Source organism: Clavelina lepadiformis, chromosome 7, assembly GCF_947623445.1.
Source record: "Clavelina lepadiformis chromosome 7, kaClaLepa1.1, whole genome shotgun sequence".
Lineage (NCBI taxonomy): Eukaryota > Metazoa > Chordata > Ascidiacea > Aplousobranchia > Clavelinidae > Clavelina > Clavelina lepadiformis.
Window position 1 is genome coordinate 3390209 of NC_135246.1, and position 11738 is coordinate 3401946.

At 38.8% G+C, this 11738-nt stretch overlaps 1 long non-coding RNA gene across 1 annotated transcript; it reads left to right on the forward strand.

Moving 5' to 3' along the window:
* Positions 1-4987: 4987 nt before the first annotated feature.
* On the forward strand, positions 4988-8119 carry LOC143465098 (uncharacterized). The gene is made up of 5 exons (XR_013118581.1): positions 4988-5145; positions 5527-5650; positions 5735-5887; positions 6396-6517; positions 7008-8119. It is a non-coding gene; the product is annotated as an uncharacterized LOC143465098 (long non-coding RNA).
* The last annotated feature ends 3619 nt before the right edge of the window (positions 8120-11738 follow it).

Here is an 11738-nt window from a genome sequence, read left to right on the forward strand (position 1 = left end):
ATCAGCAATCGCTTCTAGGGCATGTTCTGACTTTTTATGACCTGTTTATATTAGAGACGGGAATGATCAACTGAAACGCGATAAAATTCATAAGAAATTACAAGCCATTGAGTATACAATACAAACACTAGCTGGAACTTCTGAAAATAAAAAACAACAGAAAGGTCATCAGGTGGGGATCACGTCAATTAACCGTGAACAAATTAACCGGCGACAATTGGTCTTGATCAACTGACCGGCAACAAATTGGCCGGCGACACAAATCAACCGGCAACAAATTGGCCGGCGACACAAATCAACTTAAACACAATAATTCAGCACTTGCACTTTCAACTTACCTCCCGGTCAATTTTCATTCCGGTCAGTTGGTTCTAGGTCAATTTACGTCACGGTCAGTTGTCCCCGGTTAGTTTGTTCGCGGTCAATTTCACACGGTTAATTGTCGTGGAACCCATCAGGTGTAGCTTAGGCCAATAAGAGCGGAACGGCCAGTGTTCCTTCTTCGGTTCGCGGATGCGCAGTGAAATCTGGTTTTCCACCGCATTTTATTAATCTTTATAAAAATTTCAAATACAACAACAAATGCTCTTTTAAAGTCTGTTTCAGGATGGAAACTCGTTGCTATTTACCGTGCATATTCCCTCTCGCATATTAATCTCTATCCCACATCTCTTTCTCATCCACTGATGTACAGCGTTGAATCGACTTTCAATCATCTGTTGCTTGAACACACCACCTGATCGTCGGCTTAATTTCGCTTTTCTTCAACATATGTTTTGTGAATTTAACTAATTATGGGTTTAGTGGTCGTGCTAGTTGTTACAAGCAATCATTTTCTTAATTATTTTTGATACAATGACTTTTCGGCTTTGTCACTTTTTCCCGTTCATTGTGTAGCGTGCTAATAGCAAATGGCTTGATTTCTCTTTCGCACTCCGCTTTAAACGAAATATAAAATATTTCAATAATTGATAGCGTATTTTGTAAAGCCGCTTTGGCCTGGGACTGATCAGTTAGATCAGTCAGGAATGATCAGATTCAGTTGACTGAATCCAAGAAACACTTAAAAAAATCCACTAACCTCTAACTAACAAATGGCGTTCAATTCTTAAGTCATAGACCGACATAGAATGCATAATATTATTTATAACACTAGTCATTCACCACCAGTTATCTTTACCAGCTGTGACTAGGACCAGTGGCGGATTAGGGGATGGTTGACTGAGCTGTAGCCGGACAGGTAGCTGTAGCTGTATTCTGTAGCCCGAACTTTGGGAGCCCCATATTGCATTGAAAAACAAGTACTTATGTTACGAAACTACGTCCAAGAAGATCAACGTAGTTGGGATCAAGCTTTGTCAGCGGTCGTGGCCGCCTATAACGCAAGTGTTCATGACAGCACAGGTATATCGCCGCATTTTTCACTAACTGGTCGTACACTTTGTTTACCTGCAGATTTATTGGGCGTCCCGACCGGTGGACTGATGAAAACGTCGGTTATTCACGACTTCCAAAAACAGTTGAAGATTGCAGAAAAGACGGTGCGGGAAACATTTCGAAGAAAACGATCGAAGATGTCTGACCTTTACAACCAACGACAACGGGGATCTCCAATTGAAGTGGGAAAAGAAGTATGGCTGAAAGATCCAGTGGTCCCACAAGGAGAATATCGAAAATTTTGTCTTTCTTACAAAGGCATCTTCATGGTGGTGAAAGCGCGACATCCCACGTATGAAATAAAAGACGAAACCGGCAAAGAACAAACGGTTCACTACAACCGAATGAAATTAAGGGCTCATAGTGATGATAAGCGCGATAATCAACTTCCGTACAATAATGTTTCGGACAATAGCATTAACTAGTGTTCTCCTTTTGAAGGTTTGGTGTTCATACCGCTAAATTCAACTGATGTCGTCACCGGAGAATCCGAGTCGACCTCATTCGATACAAGCGCCACTGAGCAATCATCCAGTAATCAAGCACCGGAAGACTCGACAAGAGGGCAACTTTGGATCACAGAGGAAGGCAATAACGAGACAAACCAAACTGCCCTCGAAGATAACGACCTCATTGCCAACGAGACCACGGCAAGCCATCTGCAAGAACAAGTCACTTCTACCATGACAGAAGGAAATCTGCCATCGCCGCGAGTCCGTAAGCAGACACGTTTTTATCCAGACGTTGAATAGCTTTTCCAGAGACAGAAAAGAACTGGACCGGGAGGAGATGTCACGGGAATATCTTTACGCATCTGTTTTAGAAGCACTGCATTTTAATGTTGTATAATTAACTTAATCCAACTTTTAAGGCACGAGTTTTCGGTGTAGGATATTTATTACTGTTTAGAGCTCGTTTTCATGTCTGCTATCTCAAATGAGTGACTTTGTGGTAAAGTATTGTTTTGTTATTGTGTATTAATATTTTACCGTTGTGTCACTTGTGACCCTTTTTATCGTTTTAGCAAGTCTTAGATACACGTACACGTTTTCCTTTATTCCCTACAACTCTTCCGCGAAGCTTGTGACGCTACCCGCGATTTCTTATCTCGTTGATTAACTATGGTGGATTGCACGATGGTTTGGTGACCAAGGGTTGACTGGTCATTCTACGTTTTGGTTTTATGAAGAAGGACGATTGTTTTTAATGATGGTGATGTGAATACCTTTGTTCTGGTTTTATACATGCTCGAGTTAAAAAATTAGATGTGACTACAAAGCGAGAAGAGCATAGGTGGCTAATCGACTAGCCATAAGAGCGGGAAGTTTGCTGGTACGTGGAAAACGTGTACGTGTATCCAAAACTTGCTAAAACGATAAAAAGGGTCACAAGTGACACAACGGTAAAATATTAATACACAACAACAAAACAATACTTCACAAAGTCACTCATTTGAGATAGCAGACATGAAAACGAGCTCTAAACAGTAATAAATAGCTTACACCGCAAACTCGTGCTTTAAAAATTGGATTATACAACATTGAAATGCAGTGCTTCTAAAGCAAGTGCGTAAAATTATTCCTGTGACACTTATCCTACAGCAATAGAATTGATTCAATTCTGGTGATAAGTTTTTATGTAATACGTCAAAGGCTCTTCATTAAGACAATTTAACTTTGGCACTATCTATTATTTTTCCGTTTTTTGAAAGTATCAAGTGAAGTCACAATAGCAGTTTCCATTTCTCCCACTGAGTTAGGTGCTACACAAATTCAAAGTCAACCAGCTTCAAAAAACCGTTATGCGCATGATATACCGCACACGATGTACCGACCGACCGATTTTACCAAAGGGTAGGCTTACCATACGTCCCGTTTTAGCCGGGACAGTCCCGGGTTTTAAGGCTTTGTCCCGGCGTCCCGGTCAGTCAACCAAAAGTCCCGCTTTGGCATTTAGTCAGCCAGCATTGACCCACACTACACGAATATTAGCATGCTGTGATTAGTCTGTTTAGCCAACTTGCTGAAGAGCAATACTCGATGCGTGTTCTTGTTTCGTTGTGTTAAATGTGAAAGTAATTGTTACGTCATTGTAGCAATTGGTCTGGTAGTGAGTTGATTGTTAGCCCATTCGCTAGTTCAGTAATAGTAGGCTAGAAGCAGGAGGTGATGTTTTTGCAGTTAGGTTATTGAAAGAACTTATTTCGTACCGGTACTTGTTTGCATTTCCTTGTGCAAAATCCATTTGAATGTGAAAGCCCTTATCACCTGCAAAATTAATACTGACTTTTCCTGCTGTGATTTTTTGAGAAAATAAAGTCGAATAAAGACTTCTTCAAGAAAGTATTGTCTACAGAAAAGTATGATTGGACGACTATGTAAATTTACAAATGCTTGAACATTGTTTTGTTTCCTAGTAAAATGCATTAGGCTATTTTAGTTTTCCTTGGTGTCTTGCTACTTTAGTTGTCCATGACGATAGGAATGCAAAATAATTCCATACTCCTAGTAAGATATGAACCACTTTTATTTGATAAGGCTCGTTGTTCTGAAGCGTCCCGGTTTTCAATCACAAAAATATGGTATGCTTACCAAAGGGGCATCTAAATCCTCTGTGGCATACATATGGTTAAAGCTATTTTTCATAGTTTCTTGTTATCCTAACTTAAATCTTATAGCACAGTACTGTGGTAAGGCAAACGTAAGCATCCTCCTTCTTATCTATATCTAACTTCATTTAAACCGAAAACAACTTAAATCGACTGCTGGGATCCCTATTCTCCTAACCTAACCGTCTATGCTTAACTATGGGCTGCATGACCTCTTACAGTGATGATCAGTAAAGAAGAAGTTTTACTTAAGTAGTCTACTTAAGTAGGTTCGTTCTACTTTCGCTGCTTACTTAAGTAGTGTTGTTCATAGATAATTTTGCTTAACAGGTTTTTAGGCCAAAATAACGTGCTTGAGTAGGTTATCAAATACTCAATTAAAAAATAGCCAGTGTTTTAATTCGAAGATTATTTGCAGTATTTTCATTTGCTATCACATCTGCATAAAACGTTTATATACAATCTACAACTTGATTTCCACGTAATAATTCTGTTACGCAAAACAAATGTATGTCTGAAACCATTTAGTTTATAACAGTATGAACTTCTCTGCAGTTGTATTGCTTTTAGCAAGCTCTTGGTAATTTGTGCTTTCACAAACTCACATAGTAGTTTTAAACAGTAATACTTCTATTTGTAGCGGATTAGATTTTTCGCGAGTAACGATACTTCTTAATTAACTTAGGTGGTTGCTTTGCCCAACACTGACGAATTACGGTGAAATAGTCACTCTGTAAACAAAACAGACTTAAAAAAATTAGTAGGCCTATACACAGTTATACGAAAATTTTGTAGTCAAGGTAAATACATCTCATCATACCTATCATGAAACGCGATGTTTGAAGTTTTGCTAGTTCTGCGTAACTACTCTTTTATCCCTCCGTACATTCCGTACGGATTCCGTTTTTTACCTGTTCCGTGTGACGTATGCTATGGGCTAAATCCACAAGCTTAGCAGCAACCCAGCTCGAAATGTTTAAGGCAGCAGGAGCCACTCGCTTCACGCATTTGCTAGCCAAAAAGCCTAGTAGGCTCGGCTACACCTTTATGTGTCATTGGTTGGCGTTTACCGAATTTGAAAAACGCAATTTGTGCATAAGGTATAATTATTATTACATATTACCTAGTATTATTGAGATAACTTATGTTATGTTTATTTTAATCTGTGTGTTTTATTGAGAACAGAATGTTAAAAATAACCGGGCTTACCAAGCTAGTTGCTGAAAATACATTTTTGCTGTCTGAGTAATTGTTGTCAATTTCTTGCTTTGCAATGCTTCTCTCTGTTTGTCCGTTGCATTTCTTTCGCAAGATCTTGATAATTTGTTAATTGACTTGACTAATCCTGACCGGAATATATGCCTGACCATAACCTATCAACTAACTGATTAATTTAACTGAAACCAACCTACTGTCAAAAAATATTTTATTAACCCTCACTACTTGTATTTTTAAACAGTTGCGATCAATTTTTTTCGCAGATGGAGTTTGTTATCCAACAATCTCATAGTTATTTATCATGTACGTCGAAACAACAGTGAGCCTTCGAGATTTGAAGAGCAGTCAGTTGCATGTTGATTTATGTCAACCGTTCGCTGCACATTGGTGAGTTTTAATGCACACGTCAGTGGTGCCACAACTTTTAATAGTAAAAGACTGCAATTTGAAAATGTAATTTAACTGTTTCAGCATCAGTCATCCCGTTGTTACTCTGGGAATCGGAAGCAAGTTAACAAAAATTTGAAATTAAAGTAAACAACAGAGGAATCTGCGGAGAAGATGCAAAAGAAAGGAGGAGGAGGAAAATGCCAGCAGAGCAGCAGCTGCAGCTCGAAGATGTCGGTGAGTCTTTGTTTTGTTTGGTCGAGTTTAAACTATCCTGTACTAACATTCACGTAACCATAGTTTAATAAACTATTGTTTTAATCTGTTTGTCTTCGGCCATCTTGTTATCTTACAATGTAGTCCGCCAGCCTTCTTATTTAATATGTAAATAAAAATAGCTTTCAGTATTAATCACATACAAGTTAAAATACCAAGGGTTTCAAGATATTACAACTCTTGATATATCCATGAAAAATTTCATTAGGCTTTTAGAAACTTGCTTTAGGTCTATCATTTCAATAAGCTTTTTGTTAACATTTTATAACTTATATGTACACCATTGAAATACATTAGTACTGGTCATTTGTTTAATTGTAGCCAAGTATTATTAACACCAGTATTAGTTATTCATCTGTGGTGACTTAAGAATACAAGCAAATTTGGGCTAAATATAAGCTTACCTAAACCCCTAACTTGATCAAATACCGGTACTTATTAATTAATTTTACAAACTATATTTACTCAGCGAGAAGAAAGCGGCCGCTGTCCTGATAACAGCAAAGAAGAACTTGGAGATTGAGATAAAAATGATGCAGATGAGCCTGAAACAGAAGGAGGAGGAATGCAGCGGACTCGGAGGAAGTTCTGGTGAGTTTAGAAATCCTTGACTCAAAAACTTTATTATATTTTGTGTAAAACGTTGTGTTCTAAGTGATGAATGTCTTGTTAAAGCTGTTTATTATTTTTGAGTGTTTGTTTGAAATGAAATTACTTACCCGCCTATTTATGTGTCAATGTCTTTATTTTGATTTATTATGTCAACATCATTATTTTGTTTTAATGTTTAAGATGACTTTTGTGTCCGGGAGATTCCTGTAAATTGACTGTTGCTCTGTAAATTGTTAATATTTTAACATAGAATGATAGCCAGTCCTTGTACCTTGTTGCAAATCTTATTCGGGTAAATTAGTAATTAATTGTTGATGTTGTGAGGAATATTTACTATTTATTGAATGTAGTAATGTTAGCTTTCCAATACATTGCTTATGATACCAATGTTGCTGTTGACCATTTAACTTTGACTTACTGCCATGACTGCTTTTACAGTGAACTGTTTCAATTTTTCCAACAACTTCAGGTCCATGATAAGTCAATCATGGAGTCAGAGACTCTGATGTCAGCCTTGGAAGCGATGCAGGAGAAGAATGCGCTGCTGGAGAAATTGCTCATTGTCGGAACATGTCTGAAGTTGGTCTTTTCTCAGCCTTGGGAGACGTGAAGCGGCAGCTAGACTTGGCGCACGGTAGGGTGGATACTTTTACTAGCAAATTATGATTTATCACTGTTGCAGTGACCTTGGTTATCATCTAATCCTACTTATTATCTCGGTTTCGGAATGAAATACAAACGGGACGCGGAGAAAGCGAGGATGTCCGATATTTTGTCAATACTACCCGAGCAGCGATTTCATTCACCCACGCCACATTACTCGACTAACTTTTTGGGGAAGCCTATGGTCCAGATAAGTCCTACTCAGGATTACACCAATGCTTTCTGTTCCTTGTTTACCCGGCCCACCGGTTGTCCAGGGACCAGTAGGACTTGAGCAACAGGCGATGATGAACCACCTTCAGCCTGTCCATCTTGACCTGAATGCTGCCATGTACACCCCAAACACTTCGGAGGCGTGGAGTCCGTGTTCAGAGCAAATGTGTTTGGAGCTGTTGTGCGCTAAGGTCTTGTATTTTATTGGAAGTTTTATGCATTAAGTTCAATATTCAGTTTAAAACCTTTTCTTTTCTTTACTACCGGGTACCGGCTATAAGTTTCACATTCACAAGAAATTTGCCTTTTTTTGGCCGAAAATTGCAGTTTTTAATTTAACATTCTATTGCAAGATTAGAGATATGTGATTTTGTTAGGATTTTATGAAGTAACAGCCTAAGGCATACTAAAGTGACATTCAAAATTTTATGAGACCCCATACGGGAGTTTTTGATTAATTGTGTTTTAAATAATTTCACTTCAATGAAATAAACAAAGAAAATTTCTTCATGCACTTCAATTTGTACTTTACGAGTCACGTGTTTGAGATAGTGTTACTTCATGAACTCATTCGATTCCTGTCATAGTCACGTGTCCACCCACTTCACTCTTGTGTCTAATTTTTGCTTTTGCAAAAACTATGCCCGCCTGCCTTTTAATCGATGTGTATTGTTGAGATGACAATAAACTATATAGAAAGTGTGAGACATCGTCGTTAGTATTTACGACATGAAATAAGGTCTTTATATTATGCACAGACATCAAACCATGTTTAAATAAAAAAGGTAGTTTCCTGCAAGAAAAAAGTTAGATTAGAAGCCAATCGTTACTTAGAACCGGTTCCTCGGCTAGCCTCGTAACATCATTAACGCACGTTAATGACGAACCCCAGAAGTAGCAGCCACAGAATCTTGCCCCATTCGCTCCAAGCACAGGGCTAATTATTTACGTCAGCGGCAAGTAATTCCTTTATTGAAGTGTTGTATTATGAATTTATGATGTTTATGTTTGATCGCTACCTCATGGTTTTGACATCCTGGTTAATTCAGTCTTCATACAAACGTGTTTGTGACAAGTGTGCTTATGATGATTACAATAGAAAAGTAATTCAAAAATTGACATTTGGCGACGAGGATAAAGTAAATGATCGAAATTTCTATGTTATCTACGCTTTGACCTACCTAGAACGGCAGATCAATATTTCGGATCAGAATACGTCACTTTTGATTCAAGTTAAGTTTGATCCGAGTTTCTGTAGGACGATCAGTGATCTGATCCATGATCCGATTTCTGCATACCCAAAGTTAATAGAAAACACAAGTTGTGCGAACTATTGGTCACATTGTTAATTGGATAATGGGAAAAAAAATTGGTCACAAATCTCTGGTTCACCAGCTATCCTTTACAACGGAAATACTTCGTTTTTGAGCATAAATTCAACAAAGAAAAATAACGAATTTAAATTAAAATAAAATATGCTTGGATAGAAGCATTCTTAATCTGGTCAGTGGTGAAACGTTTTTTTACACTGACAAATGGAATACTTTTTATTTAAATATTAGTGAACTTCCTGGAACTGTTGATAAATGAATTGCCGTTTTGTGCAATAACTTTTACTGATAACTCATACATTGTTTTCCTATTAACTTTGGACGTACTACCCTAAAATGCATAAATTTCATCTTTATACACTTTGATTATTGTAATGTTATATGTCTATGGAGTTGTGTGTATGATTTCTATGGGTAGGGACTTCACCTCTATATATATACTGTATAGGTTGTATGTCAGCTGAGTGACAGTTTATTTGAGTGACAGTTCATTTGAGTGACATAATTGCAGTTCATTTGAGTGACACATTGATAAGTACTGTTTAATTCATTTGAGTGACACATTGATAAGGACAGTGAAATTCATTTGAGTGACAGATTGACATTTGTTGATTAAGTTGCAGTTGCTGTTAATTAGTAAATGCACAGATGACAACACACACACGACAAGTTTAGAGAAAAAACAACTAAGAATCCTCAACCATCTCGTCGAATTCTTCTGTTAGTTCCGCAGTTGGTCCGATCTTCAAATTACGCGCAATTCGGCAGAGAAATACTTCCTGTGGAAGGTCTTCTTGCTGGGAAAACAAATTTCCAATGCGGGTTTCTTTTTGCCTTGTCATACGCGATCGGCGCAATGGTGTCGATGCACCAAATTCAAGGCGAAAGAGTTCTTGGGAAACTCTATGATGCTCGCTTTGAAACTCTTCAATTATTTTGAAAATGCTTTGGTGGTATCTGTTAACAATTGCATTGAAAGGGTGATGCCAGGCCTCCTGGATGTTATTTGTACGTGCAAGACCCGATTGTTGGAGTTGGCTGACACTCCAAAAATCAGGTGGGAAGAGGGGTAGGTGTCGATTTGTAGGGCGACGGTTGATTGGTCGTCCTCCTCGGCGCGTTGCGGTTTGGATTGGGCAGCTTAAACGTACACTTCTTCGAAATATCTGAAAATTTTGCCTCATTTGGTGAAGCGTCTTGTGAAAGAACTGCAAATGCAGATGGTATTGCGTCAGCCTCTAAGAAGCTTAGCGCAAACAATGTTCTGATCTTTAAATTGAAATGAACTGTCACTCAAATGAACTATCACTCAGTTGAGCATGAATTATTTGTCACTCAAATGAAAGTTTAAAAGAATGTGTCACTCAACTGAGCTGTCACTCAAATGAAATGTCACTCAGCTGATCAACTACCACTGTATATATACGATACACGTGTTTGAAGGGCAGAGAGCCTTTGAGCACTAATAAAGCTTGTTGTGTGCAATCATTGTGTGCGACGCGACAAACAATACATGGTGTCTCAGAAACAAAGTGTCTTTTTTGCTGATCCTTGATGGAGTGATCCATGAGAACAAACTCGTTGACATATGTCCAGTCTGGAATAAGTGTGACTGGTGAAACAGGTACAGTGGTCCTCAGTCTTCTTCCCATCAACAATTCCGCAGGACTCCATCCACACTACAGTGGAGTTGACCGGTATGACAGCAGTGCCAGGTATGGATCTTTCGATTTCATTAGAAGACTTTTGGTTGTTTGAACGCTGCATTCAGCCTCTCCATTGCTCTGGGGATTGTGAGGACTACTGGTAGGATGACGGAATTCATACGTTTTTGCAAACTCACGAAACTTGAACGACGAATACTCTGGCCCGTTGTCGGAGAACAGCTCTCCTAGTATCTCGTGACGGGCGAAGATAGATTTCAGATGATTGATCACGTTTTCGGAGGTGGTGTTTTGTCCCAGTAAGGCTATTTCGATATATCTCAAAACGTAATGTATTACTAGGTATTTACGGTTATTGAATTGAAATATATCACCTGCAACTTTTTGCGAAAGATGTTTAGGAAGGTCCGAGCTAATCATTGGTTCTGTATGGGAACGACGGTGTTTTGTGCAAACAGGGCAGTTTGTTACGAAAGCTTCCCCTTCTTGATTTAGTCCAGGCCACTATACACTGGATCTTGCAAGATCCGACATTTAACAATGCCTTGGTGACCTTGGAGAATCTTAGAGAGTATCACGTTGCGTAAAACTGGCGGAATGTAAAGGCGATTGCCTCGTAATATCCTTGTTCAATAAACAGCTCGCTCGAGATACGTTTAAACGGAACCAATTTATAGCAAACCTTCGACGGCCATTCGGTTTAGCAAAACTTGATTGCTTGCTGAGCTATACCATCGGATGAAACTGCCTTTCGAATTTGCTCCAGTCGTTTGGTTGACGATGGTAAGGTCTTGATCACAGCATCGACATGCAAGTCTATTTCTTGTAAAAGTCGTTCGTCTTCTGCCGTAGTTTGGAGAAGAGCGCTTCTTAATAATGTGTCAAGTATCACCAGATTCCTTCCTGCGACATGAATAACGTCATAATCATACCACATCAAACGCTTACGAAATCTCTGGATCTTTGGAGACAGTTCATCCAGATTTTTGCTTCCCAGAAGACGAAGGAGTGGTTTGTGATTCATCTTTAGCGTGAAGGTTATGCCGATTAGATAGTCGCGAAATTTTTCACAGGCCCATGTGGACGCTAGGGCCTCCTTCTCGATCAGAACATAATGTTTCTCAGTGGCTACCATTGCTCTAGTCTAGAAGCATATGCAACTGGTAAAAGATCGTCCTATGGTCGAGAACATCGATCGTCTTTTGGTCGAGAACAGCTTCTAGGCCCCAGTAAGAAGCAGTAGACTTAGTGTAACTTTGGCGTTGACTAGATTCTGTAATACAGTACGCAAGCGATCGTCATGCTTGTTTTGAGTAGTTCCAAAAACTA